Here is an 18,986-nt window from a genome sequence, read left to right as displayed (position 1 = left end):
CGCTAACTGTTCCTCTTTAGCTGCGGTTCTTTTAATGAAGGAGATTGAGGATTTAAAGGATCCTCTAAGGTATGGCTTAAAGGAGATGTCCCGCGCCGAAACGGGTTTTTTTTTTTTTTAAACCCCCCCCCCCCCCCCCCCGTTCGGCGCGAGACAACCCCGATGCAGGGGTTAAAAAACCCACCCGCACAGCGCTTACCTGAATCCCGGCGGTCCGGCGTCTTCATACTCACCTGCTGAAGATGGCCGCCGGGATCCTCTGTCTTCATGGACCGCAGGGCTTCTGTGCGGTCCATTGCCGATTCCAGCCTCCTGATTGGCTGGAATCGGCACGTGACGGGGCGGAGCTACACGGAGCTACACGGAGCCCCATAGAGAAGAGGAGAAGACCCGGACTGCGCAAGCGCGGCTAATTTGGCCATCGGAGGGCGAAAATTAGTCGGCACCATGGAGACGAGGACGCCAGCAACGGAGCAGGTAAGTATAAAACTTTTTATAACTTCTGTATGGCTCATAATTAATGCACAATGTACATTACAAAGTGCATTATTATGGCCATGCAGAAGTGTATAGACCCACTTGCTGCCTCGGGACAACCCCTTTAAAGGCTTCCCACACCAGCATCCTATCCCGGCTTTCCTCATGCGCCTCGTAGTATATCTGAATTTGGTCTATTAATCGGTCATTTGGGCCAAGCAGTGAAAGCCAGAACGGGTGTATCCGTTGATTCCTAATTGCAGGGGGGCCTGGTTTTTTAAGGACCATGCAGATCGGTGTGCTGACCACTGAACCCATGGCTTTGGCAGGCATTTAGAGGTTTCGGGCGTGAGGTGGGTCTCCTGTAGGCACAACACATGCGGTCGCCAGGAGCGTATTAAGGAGTTTATTATGACTCGCTTCCTGGGGGATCCCATGCCTCTGACGTTTCAGGACACAAAAGTTATCTCAGCCATTGGCAAAGATGGTTTAATTGGGTCCGGATGAAATTGTTTGTCACTCTGTCCGCTAGGAGACCCCCCATCACGCCCTACTACGTCTCTCCTACCCGCCATGCAATCGCACTTCAGTACATTTATAGAAAAAACATTGAACATCTGGTGCATATACTCTGTGAACATTATGGTAGCGCACTACCAAGTTAAAACTCTTACAACAACTTGTAACTGAACAGGTTTTGAATACTGATTATAACCTCGTTGCGTTAGTATTCGTGGCTAACTTTAACTCGGGGGAACCAACTTAGCATAGCTCCATCGTCGCTATACTTGTGGTTCTGTTTGGTTATTGGTACAGTGGTGTGAACCGACCATGTCATATTGTGTTTTAGTTAGGTGGACTCCCTTCCGGGGAGGTGGGAGGGAACAAGAAAATCTGGGGGGGGGGGGAGGGGAAGGTCAACACGGGGCGGCTATTGCCAGGGGCAACCTGGAGGGGGGTGCTTCCCCCCCAGGCCAGCAGCCTGCAGCACAATTAGGCGGCCTTGATGGGCCCTTTATATGTGGTATGAAAGTCCCGTCACCTAAAGGAGGGCAAAAATAATGGTTAGGTTTTGATATACATTAGTCTCTCTGGCCGTCGTCTGGTGGTCAACCATTCTTCTGCCTCGGATGGTGAAGAGAAGAAGCGGGTGCGGTCTCCGTCAATCACTCGGTCGCGCTGGGTACATCATAGAGTACGGGAGCTGCAGATCTCTAAGTTGCCTTTTAATATTGAAGAACGAGGCTCTTTGCTTCTGGAGGTCCGCCGAGAAGTCCGGAAAGATGGAGACTGTGGCGTTATCATGGCGTAGGGGTCCTCCCTTTCTGGCAGCTTGCAGAATGTTGTCCCTGTCACGGGAATTGAGTAGCTTTGCCAGCAGTGGTCTGGGTGGGGCACCGGGTATGGGTGGCTTCATTGGCACTCGGTGAGCCCGTTCGATGACAAAGACCTGCGACAGTTCTGCATTGGGAAGAAGTTCACGGAGCCATTTCTCTAAGAATTCTTCCGGTCTCTGTCCCTCGGCTCTTTCTGGCAGGCCGACTATGCGCAAATTATTGCGTCGTGAACGATTTTCGAGGTCATCCGCTTTCTGTCTCCAATAGTCGGCCTTCTGCGTAAGGTCTCTTATTGCGGCTGACATTGGGGGAACGGTGTCATCCAGCGTAGGTATTCTATCTTCCGTAGCTGTGACTCTTTCTCTCAGATTTTGAAGGTCTTGTCTAAGGAGACTGACATCCATTTTAACTTCATCAATTTTACTGGTAAGAGTAGTCGTGGATGTCTGGATTGCTGTCAGTAGCTGGTCGGATAGTTGTTGTGGGGTTTGAACTGTCCCTTCTGTTGGGTTTGGATTAGTGTTCTTTGTCGGAGGGGGTGAGCCCCCCGGGGCCGGCGGCGCGGAATCGGAGCTTGCATCTCTGCGATTTTCGTTTCTGACAAATGCCTTTAATTTATCTGCTGCAGCGTTCTGCCTGGTAGGCCCCATGCTGTTCTGTCAGAGGTATTTAGCGGCGTATTCGGTTGCTTGCCTGTGTTTTATAGTGCTGGGTTCACCAGTATACTCGGTGCAGAGCTTACGCACGTGACGTCTGCCCTATTCTCTGTTATCAGCAGTGGTGGTCTCTTGCAGGCCTTACGCTCTTCTCCCGCTTTGTTTGGGGGGTGTTCTGGGGCTGTTTCTTTGGCCTTTTCTCTAGGTATTGTGGGGGAGGGGGGGGGGGGGTCCCACTCTCTAGGGGCTTGTTTATATAGGGTACAATAACTGCTGCTTCTTTCCTCCCCTTCCACCCCAGCACACTTAACTGATTATTGCTGCTGGTGTTGCTTTTCTCCTCCAGATAGGGGACCTCTGTGCGGTCTCTTCTCCTGACCCCTCACCGCCAGGTCCTCCGGCCCAGCCCACTAGGTACTGGTTATGTCAGCCGCGGTAGTGCAGATCTGCCGTTTGTGTTGCTGTGGCTGCCGGTACTCTGGCTGTTTCGCCCGGCGTCCGATCCCCTCTTTATGCTGGTAGAGGCTCGTCGGGCCCGAGTTATTGCTGGCTGGGTCTGCCCCGCAAGATGGCGGCGGTAGCTGCGGCACCGCGCGTTCACCCTCCAGGTCCCTGCTGTCGGGGAATACTTTGAGTGCCTCGGTGCCCCGCGGCGCCGCCGGTCGTCTCAGCCTCCCGCCTCCCTCTATGCGGCCTCTCTATGCGGCCTTCCGCTGCTAGGCCCGTCTGCCCCGTTCTCAGGATGGCGGCCGTGTCAGCCGCGGCGCTGCAAGTCTGGCGTCGCTATGGCTGCCGGCGCCACAGACACCTCACCCAGCGCCCGATCTTCCTACTCTCTGTGCCGGCAGGGGGGGGCGACAGGCTCGGGAAGTCGCTCGCCGATCGGGAGTCTTCCCCACAAAATGGCGGCGGCAGCTTCCCGCGCTCACCCTCAGGGTCTTCTTGCTGCGGTGTCGGGTAGGTGCCACAGCGTTTCGCAGCCCCGCCGGTGGTCTAGGCACTCCGCTCCTCGCCCTCCGCTGTGTGCAGCTCCAGATCCAGAGCCCGCCAGCCGGCTGGTGACACACGCTCCGCAACGGCGGCGCTCCCCGCTTCACAGGCTCGTCTCTAGCTCGGGTCCCGCTGCACCTCGTTCGTCAGGGGTAAGTGCCTTGGGGTCCAGTCTCTTCCCCCTCTCCTCCGGTGGTGTTATGTCGGGGTTGGGAGTCCTCAGGATCAGTGCAGGATTACCGTTTGGTCGGTTTGAGCAGGAGCCCTACTTGCATGCGGCCGGTCAGGTTGGCTGCTTGGCCACGCCCCCATTTATTTATTTTTTTTAACGCTGCATTTAACCCCTTCCCGCTCCAGGGTGTAAGTTTACATCCTGGCAGCAGGGTACTTCCTGGGAAACAGGGAGTAAACTTGCATCCTAGAGAGCGCGAGATCATAAGCGATCTCGCACTATGCGACAGCGGGAGTCAGTTGTCAGTGCTAGCCGGCCTCACGATGGAACAGCGGGGGTGCATCATGGGATGTGCCCCTGCTGTTAACCCCTTCCCTGCTGCGATCTATGTAGATTGGGAAGGGTGGAGAGGGAGCGTGCCCCTTCTGACGTTGTCGGGCTCTCCCGATATAATCGCAGAGAGCCCAACTGGCTGCAATGGCAACAAGATGCCAGATACTGGTGTCCTGTATTGCCAGTGCCTGTGATCTCTCCTGCAATGCCTAATTGCTTATTAGTGAAGTCCTGCAATGCCTTATCACAGCGATCATCAGTGCTATATGGTGAAGAAGAAAATGTATAAAAAAAAATGTTAAAAAAACCCTTTAGGTGCCTTTTCTCATATTGGCATAAAATATAAAAAAACTCACATTTGGTATCGTTGTGTCCGTAACAACGTGTACAACAAGTTGCACATTATTTTTATTCTGCACGGCACAAAATCTAAACTAAGCCAAAATACTAATTTTTAGCATTTTGCCTCCCAAAAACGCAATAAAAGTGATCAAAAAAGCTGTATGTACCCCAAAATAGTCCAATTAAAACTACAGTTCATCTTGCAAAAAAGGTCCAGACTCTGTAAACAGAAAAATTAAAGTTGCAGAACTTTGAATGCAGTGATTTAGAAAAATACTAGACTTATTTGCTTACTGATAATTCCTTTTCCATGAGTCCATCACAGCACCTATGGAGGTTGCCCCACCTGTGCTCATTGGGACAGGAAGGAGAGTTCTTAAGGCCACCTCCCATATCCATCTCCAGTGTCTTTTTAAATCATCACAATGGACCCGTGGCCTGAATTATTCTTGCTGAAAAATATATCAATAACCTGTTATGGTCATACGTGTAATCGTAGAAGAAACTGGTTTCTTTTTCCTTTTATCAGTAAGAAAATAATTCTTGTACTTCCATAGCGTCCATTCTGACAGCACACATGGAGGTAATACCAGATCACCATAACCCTGGGGGGGAGGGCTACCGCCTGGAGGATTTTCCATCCAAAGGCCACCTCTGAGTTAGAGTGAAGATCTACTCGATAATGTTTTGTAAACGTATGGCCGTTGGACCAAGTCGCCACTTTACAGACCTGATCTCCACGAGGAGGCCAGGGCCCTAGTGGAGTGGGCCCTTATCCCTTCTGGAACCGGCAGGTCCCTAACCTTGTAGGACTTTTGGATAGCTAGCTTCATCCACCTCGCTATTGTATCTTTTGATGCTGCTCTACCCTTGCTGAGACCTTGAAACTGTAGAAAAAACTTTTCCGATTGACGAAACGACTGAGGTTTGTAAGTAACATATTCTTTATTGCTCTTTATTTCTAAAAATTTGGTAAAAGGAAGGTAGGGTTATCTCCTGCTGCATGTGAAGAGGAAACAACCTTTGGGAGGAAATCCGAAGTAGTTCTAAATATTACCCGGTCGTCTAGAATCTTTAGATAAGGTTCCTTACAGGATAACTCCTGTTCCCCAATTCTTCTAGCGGATGTTATGGCTATTAGACAAGCAACTTTTATAGACAAGTTTTTTTTTTTGTGTGAATGGGCTCAAAAGGGAATCATGTAATCACTCGAGTACAATGTTGAGGTCCCATGAGGGGACCGAATGCCTTAAATGGTTTCATCCTATTCGCCCCCTGTTAAAAACCTTTTGATCCATTTGTTCTCGATAAGAACATCAAACAATGAGCTAAGGGCTGCTACTTGGACTTGCAAGGTCCTTTGATTAAGTCCTTTATCTAATCCCGACTAAAAAAAAATCTACGATTTTAGAATAATCCGGTTTATCCATACCTGGACAATCGGGTATGTATCATACATAAAATCTATCCCAAATCCTGGAGTAGATCTTTGATAGGGTATCAGTTACCTTTTGAGAAGCCCTGTGTTTTTCGTCTTTGACAGCCTGGCTATTGAGAAGCAATTTTGGCCATTGAATTTTCTGGAAGAATACTGGACCTAGAGATAAGGGGTCCTCCCTGAGAGGCACGTTATGGGGGATTGTATCACCAAAGAGGTCAGCATTGGAAACCATGGTCTTTGTCCAGGCTGGAGCAATAAAACTTACTGTGGTTCGGCTTGCTTGATATTTTAGGTTCCAGGAGGAACGAAACTTCACTTACTGAATCTGAGACCCCCTAGAAAATTTTTTCTAGTATTGGGTAGCAGGCTGGATAGTAAACTTCCAGAAGTCCAGTTTAAGAGAATAGACTGAGTTTGGACTAAGTGAGGCTGGTTTGTATCCTTTGCTGTTAACAAAAAAACATCCAAATAGGGGATAATATTGATGCCTTTTTCACGAAAATAACTAATTGGCTCCATTAGGACCATAGTGAATTCCTTCAGGGCAGAGGAAATGCCAAACGGCAAGCAGACAAACTGAAAATGGAAGATACTCCCTCTTCTTGTTACGTGTGTTGCTGAGACATGTACTACTGTTTCCAGCAGCACAGCACTCTCGGGGTTAATGATTGAGCTGGCTGGGTGTGATACTTCCGGCTAGCCAATCCCCTGGGCCGGTGCTCACATATAAACCCAGCTCCTGGTCAGTCTCAAGCTGGTCTTGTACTGTTTGGATGTATCTGTGACAGGTGTCCTGTTACCTGCAATGTGTACTGTTGCAGCTTGCTGTATGACCTATCTGTTTTTTGTTGCAGCTTGCTGTGTGATCTGTGCCTTGCGGTTCATGTCCGTTTGTACGTTTATTTTGTCAGTTTGGTCTGAGTTTGTTTGCTATGTCTGCGCTAGGTTGGCCTCTAGGGCCCTCTAGTAGATGTGTCTTGCTAGTGTAGGGACTGCAAGATACGAGGGGCCTTGCCAGGGCTTGCAGCTTAAGTTCATTTGCCAATGTACTAACACCTTGCATTTATATTCAGCTTATCCTCTATTAGTGTTTGCATTGTGGCTGCTGTATGCTGTGTATTCTGGCTCTGTGTCCTGTTCAGTCCCTGTCATGTGGCATTAGAATGTCCTGTTTTGGTGCGTGGCTCCTAGGATCAGCTAGGACCCAGATCTGAAGACCACTGGGCTGCCCTTATTGGGGCAATGTCCCCACTTAGGTAGGGCCAGTTCATCCTCCCTGTAGCACAGGGCCAGTTGCCTGATACCCGTGTGCGTACACAGTCTCCTTTGGTCGCTATCATGTGGGCTCTGTGCTTGTCTGCCCACACGATCGTAACACTCCCTACCGCAAACCTCAAAAGCTTTTGGGATGCAGTATGGATAGGTATGTGATAAGCGTCTCTTAAATCAATTGTGCACATAACGTGAGATGATCCTATTAACGGAACCATGGATCTAAGTTTCCATCTTAAAAGTAGAATTTTAAATAAAACTATTTAGTAACTTGAAATTAATGACCCTAATCGGTCAGCTGATACTGTATCGGCTGACCAGTCTGCTAGGTTTCGGAACTAAAAATGAGGTTGAATAGTAACCCTGACCTCGTTCATCTACGGGGACAGGTTTTAATAGCGTTTAATTTCAGTAAGTTAACGAATACGATCCCTTCCTCCAGTCTCTCAGAGGAAAGGGGTTTGTGTCGGGGTGACGAATTTTCTAGGGAGAAGAGACACTAGGTCTATTTTATATCCCGACGTGATAACTCCCAGTACCCAGGGATTACCAGAAATCTGGCTCCATCTCACTGGATACAGTGTCTACCCCCTACCGCAATCCTTTTTATCTGGGCTCTGGTTTAACGGAAAAGCCATAGCTTTTACCTTTCCCTGCTTTTGGGTAGTGCCATCTGCCCGATTTCCTTTTATTTCTTGCTCTGGGTTGGTCAGGCTTCTTTCTGGAAGGATGGCATTCTCCTTTGGAAAAAAAATTGTTGGAAAACCTTTTCCTGCCTGCGGCTCTTTCTAGAATTTTATCCAGAATTGGTCCGAATAAAAATTCTCCCTGAAATGTTGTTCTTGGATACTGTATCGGCTGACCAGTCCCTAAGCCATAAAGTTCTTCTGGAGGAATTTTCCAGCCCTGCGTTTCTTGCTGCAAATTTTACTGATTTGGCTGAGGCGTCCGCCAAAAAGGGTGTTGTGTTTTTGTTTAATGGGATGCAATCTAGGATTTCGTCTCTGGAAGTTGTCTGCTGGAGATGTAATTCTAACTGATCCAGCCATATGTACATTGACCTTGCCACAGACATCGCTGCAAAATTTGCTTCGATTACAGTTGACACCAATTCCCAGACTCCTTTAACCCTTTAAGGACATGGCCTATTTTGGTGTGGAAGACCAAACAATTTTTGGTAGATTTTAATCTCCATTTTTCAAAAGCCATAACATTTTTTTTTCCTTCCAATCAATGCAGACATATAAGGGCTTGTTTTTTTTCCTTTTTTTTTTTGCATGGCGAACTGTAGTTTTTATCAGCCATTTTTGGGTATATAGACCATATTGTAAAACTTTTTTTTTAATAGATTTTTTTTGTATGATCGTAGGGAGAGAATACAAATCAATCCTGCCATAGATTTTTTTTTTTTTAAGCATTAATTATGCAGCAAAAATGACGCCACCTCTTTTTTTTTGTGCAGGCCTGTCCTGTTGCAACAATGGCAAAGTTCTCACGTTTTGTTAGGTTTTTCCACACTTCTGTTAATCCTTTTTTTTTTGGATTTTTTTTTTTTTTTTAAATCACTGCATTCAGAGTCCTATAACTTTTTTTTATTTTATCATGGACGCTCTGAGGGCTTATTTTTTGAGACTAGCTCTAGTTTTTATTGGTACCATTTTGGGGTATATATTTTTATCACTTATTGCGTTTTTGGGAGGCAAAATGCATAAAATTAACATTTTTGCCTCAGTTTTTTGTGCTTTTTGCCGTGTAGGATAAAGTGTTCGATTTTATTGTATGGGTCTTTACGGACACGACGATACCAAATGTGTTTCTTTTTTTAATTTCTTTTTATTATACCGTATATACCGGCGTATAAGACGACTTTTGAACCCCGAAAAATCTGCTCTGCAGTCGGGGGTCGTCTTATGCGCCGGTAATACAAAAAAAAAAAAGTGTAAAAAAAAAAAATTTATTACTCACCTCCCACGGCGTTCTGTCGCGCTCCGGCAGGATGTCGCTCGCTCCGGCAGGCTGTCGCTCGTTCCTCGTCCCTGGCGCAGCATAGCTTTCTGAATGCGGGGCTTGAAATCCCCGCTTCCAGAAAGCTAATACACACGCCGGCAGCCATGACATCATTGAATGGCTGTGATTGGCTAAAGCACACGTGGCTTCAGCCAATCACACTATTCAATGACATCATTGAATGCCTGTGATTGGCTGAAGGCGCACGTGTTAGCAATCACACCCATTCAATGATGTCATTGAATAGTGTGATTGGCTGAAGCCACGTGTGCTTTAGCCAATCACAGCCATTCAATGATGTCATGGCTGCCGGCGTGTGTATTAGCTTTCTGGAAGCAGGGATTTCAAGCCCCGCATTCAGAAAGCTATGCTGCGCCGGGGACGAGGAGCGAGCGACAGCCTGCCGGAGCGAGCGACAGCCTGCCGGAGCGAGCGACAGCCTGCCGGAGCGAGCGACAGCCTGCCGGAGCGAGCGACGGCCTGCCGGAGCGAGCGACGGCCTGCCGGAGCGAGCGACGGCCTGCCGGAGCGAGCGACAGAACGCCGTGGGAGGTGAGTAATGAATTTTTTTTTTTTTCTCCACTGTATACCGGCGTATAAGGTGACAGTTGGGGGGTCGTCTTATACGCCCCGTCGCCTTATACGCCGGTATATACGGTAAGTGTTGTATAAAAATTAAATGTAAAAAAATGTAGATTTTGATGTTACACAATCTGTGTCCCTTTGAAAGACTTAAACCATGCCACCAATGATCGCTACAATAAGGCATTGGGAGGAAAGGGGTTGAAGCCTATCTTCTGATCCATTGAATCCCTTAGTTGAGACCAATCTTTAAATGGTAAAGATTAGAGATGCGTGAACGTACTCGTTTAGGGAGATTTCGCAATCTAGCATCGCTTTTTTTCGAGTAACTAACTACTCGGGCGAAAAGGTTCGGGGGGGGTGAGTGGGGGGGGGGGGTTGCAGAGGGGAGTGGGGGGGGGACAGCTTTCCCCGAATCTTTTCGCCCGAGTAATCAGTTACTCGAAAAAAACGACGCTCGATTGCGATATCTCCCTAAACAGGTACGTTCGCTCATCTCTAGTAAAGATGTTTTCTTGGCTACCTGTATGTCTGCCTTCGGAATTGCCTACCATAGGGTTGTATCTTCAGGTGCAAATAAGACTTTCCTTAAATTCCCTGGGAATGGCTTGACCTTAATCTTTTGCCCTTCATCTGTCACCATTTTAGTTAATCGGGAAATTTTTCTTATGTCTGGTCCTAAGCCACCAAACATGTCATCCTGCACTGATCTTGCTTGAGGAACATCTGACTTCCATGGTGTGTTGGACTGCGGTGATAAGTTTGTCTAGGTTCTGATTGGAGGAGTAGTATTTCCTTTCATCGTCCTCTCCTCGGATTGCTGCTGAAGCCTCTGAAAATTCATCCTCTGATTCGTCAAGTCCGACGCTTCAGGGGAAGATATTTTATTTGCTGGTACGCGCTCTTTTCAATTGTCTGGAAGATCCTTGTTGCGGGTCAGGTATCTGTTTTGACCATGGGGCCTGTACTTCCTCACGGACCACAGTGCCGATCCCTTGAAGTATATTTTGTTCTTCCTTCACTATTTTAGAGGTACAGTCAGGGCTAATTGTTTGACATTTCTCTTCCAATCTTTTTGCGCACCTTTTTAATGCGTTTTTTATCTCCCTTTTTAGTGCTTCCTCCTGTAATAGAAGCCATTTTTACCAACTCATTACAAAGAAATATTTTACCCTTGGGTGCAAGTGGACTACTTACATTTGGCATAATCCCCTTATTGGCCTCTGCACTTTCCTTATTGCCAGGAGGTGCTATGGAGTCCCAAACACTGAGACAGCATTTTGAAATTTGAGTTTGCCGCCTTTTAGAGGGGAATTGCCGAGCTGCGTGTGACGTTGTTGCATAGTGACAGTGTACAACGCGGCACCGCGCTTATCAGTGCGAGCTGGCCGCTGCTGGACATTGGGGCCTAGGCGCAAGGCACAGCAGTACCAGCCGCCGGCCCAAGGTCTCCTGACCTTCCTAGATGGTGCCGGACGACATGCTTCTTCCGCTTTGAAGCTCCTACCCCCCGGCTGAGAATAAACCTACGGTGAGTGGATCCTGCAGCTTTTCCTAGCGCCCTTCCTCCAGCACAGAACTCCTGTGTCCGTTGGGACAGTAAAAAACACTCGAGGTGGCCTTAACTCTCCTTCCTGCCCCAACGAGCACAGGTGGGGCAACCTCCATGTATGCTGTCAGAATGGACACTATGGAAAAAAAGATTTCCAAGTCTTGGTATCCTTGTAATCGTACCAGCCCGAAGAAAAAATATATTGTCATTTATGCTGCATGATTAACGCTGCAAAAAAAACAAACAAATCTATGGCAGAATTGATGTGTTTTCTCTCCCGGTTATATTGTAAAAAATTATTATGATAGTCTATGTAACCAAAAATCCTAAGAAAATTGCACCAGCAGCACTCAGATCCAAGCCCAAATCTGGGGAGGCAAATCCTGCATAGCCATCTGAGATTGAACTCTACTTCTCATGTCACATAAGATAACAGGATATGAACGGCAGCAGAGGGGCTTAAAGGGGTTGTCTCGCGAAATCAAGTGGGGTTATACACTTCTGTATGGCCATATTAATGCACTTTGTAATATACATCGTGCATTAAATATGAGCCATACAGAAGTTATTCACTTACCTGCTCCGTTGCTAGCGTCCCCGTCGCCATGGTTCCGTCTAATGTCGGTGTCTTCTAGCTTTTTTAGACGCGCTTGCGCTGTGCGGTCTTCTCTCTTCGGCTCCGCTCGGCAGCATCAGCGTTTTGGCACCGCCCCCTTGTACGCGTCATCGCGTAGCTCCGCCCCATGACGTGTGCCGGTTCCAGCCTCCTTTATGAAGCATGCTGAGTGGTCGAAATGTCGCTGCTTGTGCCTTTTTTTTTTTTTTTAAAGGTTGGAATAAATGCCTATGTTTTACACTTAAGCCACTCTGCTGCCATTCATATCCTATTATCTTATGTACCCAAAAATGACACCAACAAAAACTACAGTTTGCCACGCCCAAAAAAACCTTTTACGGCCGCGTTGACAGAAAAGTAAGAAAGTTAGGGCTTTTGAAAAATGGAGATGAAAATCCGCCAAAAATGGTTGCATCCTTAAGCCCAAAGTAGGCCGTGTCCTTAAGGGGTTAAAAAAAACCTTGTGTTTTTCTCCTTATTATGACAGCATACACATGGAGTCCAAGCGGGTGAACCTACCATATGTAGGAAGGAGACTTATAGCAAGTTGCAGCCAGTTAACCCAGGGGAGGTCTCCTCCCTTTTGGGGTGGCGGGGACTGTGCGGATGACACTTTATATGCAGGGCTCTCACCCGCCGGGACAAGATGCAGCTGGCTGGATGGTATGGCAGCCTGGAGTGGTTTCCATCTTCACAGCCCAGCCTCACCGGTATCTGTGCAGGCCGGAACTCAAGTAAGGGTCGGCAGGCCGCAGCTGGGCGTCATCTCAGCGGCAGACACCTCATGGCTCTCACCAGCGTCAGGAGGTGTCTTTCTGATCTGACGCTAACGTCTGACCTTCAGCCATAACCTGAGGGGTTGTGGCTTTGCACAAAGATTTCAAAATGAGATAGAGCTGCAAGGAAAGCTCTGCAGATGTAAGTAGGGATTAGCTCCAATTCCTGCAGATGCTCTTTGAACTCTGCTAGATCTGCCCCTGGGATGTCTGCTAAAAGGAATCAGACCTGCAAACCATGTGTGGTTCAATGGGCTGATCAATGCACACTACTACCATGTCTCACTATATCATCTGCACTCCATGTCTTGCGGGACAAGGATACACAGTCTAACCCTATGTCTAGCTTCCATCAGCAATCCCTTCTACATCTACTAGGACAAGGCTTGTGACTCTGGATTGAGTCCAGGTTACATAACCTCTCAGGGGGCAAATGGAGGAAGAAATACAGCAACCTTGTTCCATACAAGGGGGCAGGATGTTTGGAAGTCTTATACCCTGACTTAAAAACCTGTGGTTCTGGTAAATCGGATTTCTGAAACGCCTAATTCAAATACACACAGCATAATCCTGTGTTTATGAAAGGACTTTAAAGATGGACTCCTATTTTCAGAGGGATATAGCAGTCTTGGATTTATCCACTCGGGGGATATTTATAATCTCTAAAATATGCAGGAAGTCTGCCTTTAGTTGTCTAGTGTGTCTCCCACTTTCAGGAGCCCATGGATAGTAAGTGGATAGTGTGATGCAGGAAGCTGGGGCTACATCCGCCCTAACAATAAATCAAGCAGTCCACAAGTGGATGGCTCGGGAGACCCCTGGTTAGATTCCTGACAGTGTTGTAAACCCAGGACTCCAACTGCTGCTTATGTTGCATTGAGTGGGAACACTTCCCTAATTAACGCCTTTAGTGGTACGCCCAAAAAATCTCCTTTTACTTCTATTTTCCAAAATTAGTGGCTTTGCCTACTTCTACTCGTGTGTGTATATAGTAGCCCTGTTTGTAGCAATTACATCAGCTAGACGAGTGGGAGAGATACATGCCCTCTCCCATAAGGCTCCCTATATGTTGATCTAACCGGACAAAATGGTATTTAAGCTAGATCCCTTTTTTTAATCCAAAGTCCTGACTGACTTTCATAAGGGGCAATCAATAGCCCTTCCTTCTACCAGGACCCCGGAACGAGAAGGTAGGGAAGTTTCACAACCTAGACCTCAGAAGGGCAGTACTAGCTTACCTAGAGGCAACACATTCCTTCAGAAATGCTGATATCTAACCTCTTTTCTCAATTTCAGGGGCCAGCCAAGGAAAAGGCCACTTCTAAGAATATGATCGCCCGATGGGATTGATGGCCTACTACACCAGGACAATATCTTGCTCCTGGGCAGAAAGAGCTCACACCTCCACTGATCTAATTAGCAGAGCCGCCAGGTGGTCCAACAACCACACCTTTGTCAAACTTTCTAGATTAGATCTGGAGGCCAGTCAAGATACAGCCTTCAAAAGAAGAGTTACAGGCTGTAGTCCCACCCTAAGACCTTCCTTTTGATTTGGCATTCCTCCATACTTGAACGTTCTTCAACGCTTTCTACGTAAAATTTTTCAGCTTTGTTTTTAAAGGTGTTTGAGCACAATAAGGAACACTTTCTGGTGAAGAACATACTTATTTGGGACACACTGGTGAATCAGTGTGTGTGTGTGTGGTTCTTTGATATGCTTCGCTTCCTGTCCAAACAGGAGTCCAGAGGACAACCTCCACATGTATGCTGTCATGACTTCGAGAAAGGGAATTAACGGTAGGATAAATTCCCACTTTATTTTTGACGCTGCATTTAAAAGACCTCGTTTGTTTTATATTTGCGTGTATAATATATTATGATTTGTACCTTTTTTATAATAGCACTATCTGTTGAACTGTGCAAGGTTTTGATCACAGTCTATTCTATTTTTTTTTTTTTTTGTAAGGCGAAATAGGAAAACTTTTGCTATTTTTTTTTCTATCGTGATTTTGTAGTTTATTTCTTCTTGACTCTCCCCAAAAAACTTAGCTTATGCTTGTTTTAATTTACTTAATAAAAATGGGATACTGCATCCTACCGTCCCATTACCTTTTTTGGAGAGTCGTGTTATCCACCAGATTTTTTTCCCCCCTTTTTGTTCGTCACATATTTGGCGCACCCACTGTTGGTGGGTTCTTCTGGTTGGTAACAGCTCCACTATCCATCTAAGGTTTTTTGGCTTTTAGCTATTCATCTTAAACCCAAGCTTCTAGGACCGCTGTGTTTGCTGCACCCCTGTTTCTTCTCTGACAGAGGAAGCCCAATCCCTCTGTTAGCCTTTTACATGCGGATTGCATTGACTGCGGCGTGGAAAAGGTTAATCTTCGGGGATTTGAGGTGTCTTTGGTACCCAGTGTTTGAGGAAGTGCCTGGCTGTCATCTGGGAGACCCGTGCTAGGCTTCTGATGCATCCGCCATCCAAAAACAAAGCCGTAGAATATAGCCCTTTAAAGGCTGCCATCAAAAGACCTATGGAAGGTCGTTAAGGAGTTAAAGGCTAGTATTTTAGGGCTTGAAATGCATAAAGTCTCCAGTTTTTTTTACTTCACACTTTTTTTTAGTGCAGCATTTATACACACTTTATAACTAAAACTGTATGTTCTGTTGCACTTTGCAGTATGTTTTTAATGCCCTGCATCTCCCGTTGACATAAATGGGGTACGTTAACGCTGTAAACCGCTATGTACAGCATTAACACTGCTTACTATACCATCAGGAGGGGAGGAAACATGACGTCACCAGCTTACTTTGCCTGCATCGCTACTGCACAAGATAACTGTAAAAACTCAAGCAAACGTTCTCTACATGTGAGTGGCCTTTATTTTCTGGGTTTTTGTTTTTTTTTATCATTTTAGCATCTAGTTTTAAAGCCAACTTATCAGATTGTAGAGATGTATGCATCAAAACCAAATGCATTCAAATCTGGTGCTGGAAGGTGCCCCCCCTGGGCCAGGATGTGCCGGTCAAGCCAAGAGGGAAGAACAAGGCTGGAACTGGGATAGTTGGGTTATTAATGATGCGAGCAAGACAAATCCACTTGGACACCGGTCTGCTAATGCAGCTCTAAGTGAGAGGTCTTGTTCGGGTTTCTCAAAGATTCACAACATCTGCATTTGGAACGTCCATGGCATGAACATGGGCAAATTGGTAGTCCTAAATATGCAGCGGCTTAACATTGACCTGTTTGTATATCGGTGAGCTTCACTTGACAGGCAACTGTTTTTTCAATGGCAATGATTACACTGTTTTCTAATCCGGCAATGACACAATCAGATGCAATGGAGTGGCATTTATCACAAACAATGCAGTCGCCAAAACAGTCCATTGTTTCAATGCCATAAACAATAGGATTATATGCATACACATGAATGGGAATTCTCGCTCGATCACAATTCTGCAACTTTATGCACCGTCAACTGATGCAACAGATGAGAACATTGAAAAATTCTATGCCAATCTCCAGCGAGAAGTCAATCACCCCTGCCAAGGATATCCCCTGCAAAGGGGATTGCAATGCAAAAATCTGCTCTGGAGAAGAACTACTAGTCTTTGGCAAATTCGTGTTGTGCAAGCGCAGTAATGCAAGCCACTGTATGGTCCAATGTTGCACAGAAAACTGACCATCGATCATCAACACATGGTTCGAGGAGCTGAAACACCGTTTGTACACACAGACAGCCACAAATGACGTGCACTGAAAGCAAAACTACATCCCATGTCAACTGCATTAAGAACGTATCTGGGTGCAGGCTATGGCGCTAGTCACCAGATAATGCATCAAGAGGCCGCCAGCAATATGCTGTTTCAATGTAGACAAAATCCCTTCATGATATGCAATCTAAGTAACTGATTTGAAGTGCTATGTGCCATCGGGTAAGACCCTAATGAATTATGGGAGCAAATCAAGTTTGTCGCGCAGAATACATCCAAAAAAATAACATCTGAACGAAGTCACAACTGGAAAGATCCGGGTATTAATCACATACCAGCCATACTGCTCAGACCAGTGTCAGTCAAAATCTTAACCAACTTACTGGATAAGATGTGTCTTGATCACACTTCCCAAAAAAGTGGTGCTCAAGAATGTTCCAATTACCGCACCAGCAGAAGACCTGGTAGTATTACAAGGATGTGTACGTGTTTTCATTAACTACAACAAAGCATTTGATTTGTGTCGAACATGACAAGCTTTGGAAGTGTCTGAAGCAAATGGGTGTCCCAGAACATATTGAACAGCTTATAAGGTCTCTTTACAACAACCAAAAGCAACATTCAGGACAGCTTATGGAAACACGAATTTGTTAGGAATTTAGAAAGTTGTACGGCAAGTCTGCATTCTATCACCAATCTTTACGCAGAAACGATCATGAGGTGATGCAGCTTGGACAAATTAGAAATCTGAGTCAATCAGTGGCAGAAATGCCAACAACCTACACAGATGACACCACCCTGCAGAAAGTGAAACTGTCCTGAAATGTCTTACCCGACTAGTACGAAACAAAAGCTAATGTACGGGACTGTAACTCAACAACAAGAAAAGGAAAGCCATGACCACGGTAGGCAACAGTACAGAACATAAAAATTAATATTGAAGGCGACTGTCCACAATTTCATCCTCCGTTTGTCCAAAATGGATTGTGATGGATTACACTGCTCCACTGATCCCTGGGTGCACACTGACATCACGCATATTAACTTTTTCCACAACATTTCTGCCCTATTCAGCAATTCCACCAACCTAATTGTTGTGGAATAAGTTAATATGCACCTGGCACGCTTCCTCCGAGTCCTTTCTTGTGGAACTGAGGAGCAGGGGACTCGGGAGGAGGATCCTGGACGCACACTGACGTCAGCGTGTGCGCCGGAATCAGCGCTAACAGTGATTACCAATGGGGAGCTGCGGCACCCCAGCTGGTTATCTCTTTAGTGGTGAGCGGCCATCGGCATGCCGCGGGACGCATAGCATGAGGCAGCAGGCCGGATTTGGTCCGCGGGCCTTGTGTTTGACACATGCCATAAGATAATGTAATGTCTGGAGAGCTCAAGACGTACATTTTAGAAAATGTCCTAATGTGTAGAGTGTTAAGACAGCAGAATGCAGTCCTAAGCTCTCGCTAACTGAAGGTTTGCGGGTGTAGTGGCCGCGGCTTGTAACTGCAAGCACAGCTTGCGTTTATTTTGAGGAGACCCCAGCCTGCAGTTACAAGCGCCGGCTACTACAGAGGTCAGCGTGGAGGCTTCCACTGCTTCAGCTCCGACCTCTGTGTATATTTGCAGCGCTAACAGTTTTATTTTTTAAAAAAAACAAAACTCGTGCTTTCCCACGGAATCCACGGCCTGTCTGCAAATCGGATGGCTTCCATTGACTTCAATGCAAGCAATCTGTGTGGGATCCACACTGAAATGGAACATGCTGTAATTTATTTTCTGGACCAAAAGGTCCAGAAATCCAATCGGTTAGCTTAATTTCTTTTGTGGATGCCCATGTTTCCTTTTGGACAGCTTGTATTTTGTGTTTTTTCCGTAAATCAAATCTGCCCGTGGACATGAGCCCTAAGTCTCCGTGCTGACCTCTGTGTAGTGGCCTGCACTTGTAACTAGGCACGGCTCTCATTGAAATCAGTGGGAGCCTTGCCTGCAGTTACAAGAGCCGGCCACTACAGAGGTCGGCGCGGAGGCTTCCAATCCGACCTCTGCTATTGCAGCGCTAACATCTTGTGCCCGCTCAGCTAATCGGTCAGGGCTCGAGCGACTGATCAATTATTGATTTGCCTATCCAACCTTTATTATGTGGTGACAAAATCTTACTATAATTTGCCATTCTAGGGCAGAATTGCTGTCTATACGGACTAATCTCCTGCTTCCCTTCCAGCTGCACCCGGATGTTGGCACCCATAGAGATCACTATGGCAGGTTCATCTCCTGTTCAGTTCTCTGAATCTACAGAAGCATTACCCTAAAGATAGTTTATTATCTTCTGGCACTAAGATGATGTGTCTGGAAAATATGGATTATCACCTGAGCAAACCTTCAAGACAATCCTCACATGACCTCACCAGCGTCTGGATAGCAATCAAAGATCCACAGATGGAAGTCATTGTAGTATGGAAACGAGAGACTATGGAGACACCAGAGACTAGAGCGCGAAGTAGCAGAGGTAAAGCTTCTATCTGTGTCCACCGTTACCCTGGCTAGAATTCAGTTACGAACTACAATTTCCTGTGAAACAAAAATGAGACTGTCTTGTACCATGCAGTAAAAATGATTTACATCAACCTTCTTTTTTTTTTTTCTACCATGAGGGCCTATGGTGACTGATGGCGTCCATCTGAGGTACATGTTGGCATAAAGGGGCTTATTCTACAGTTTGTGG

General features: G+C 46.5%; 1 long non-coding RNA gene across 1 annotated transcript in view; it reads left to right on the top strand.

Annotated features, from left to right (window-relative positions):
* Positions 1 to 18,765, top strand: part of LOC136625720 (uncharacterized) — a 48,291-nt gene extending 29,526 nt beyond the window's left edge. Inside the window, exons 3-5 of the long non-coding RNA XR_010792571.1 lie at positions 13,850 to 14,350; positions 15,330 to 15,420; positions 18,486 to 18,765. This is a non-coding gene — a long non-coding RNA (uncharacterized lncRNA). The remainder of the gene's footprint in view (positions 1 to 13,849; positions 14,351 to 15,329; positions 15,421 to 18,485) is intronic.
* The last annotated feature ends 221 nt before the right edge of the window (positions 18,766 to 18,986 follow it).

The sequence above is a fragment of the Eleutherodactylus coqui genome, chromosome 4, assembly GCF_035609145.1.
Source record: "Eleutherodactylus coqui strain aEleCoq1 chromosome 4, aEleCoq1.hap1, whole genome shotgun sequence".
Classification (NCBI taxonomy): Eukaryota; Metazoa; Chordata; class Amphibia; order Anura; family Eleutherodactylidae; genus Eleutherodactylus; species Eleutherodactylus coqui.
The sequence above is the reverse complement of the archived record's forward strand: the minus strand, read 5'-3'. Positions and strand labels throughout refer to the sequence as shown.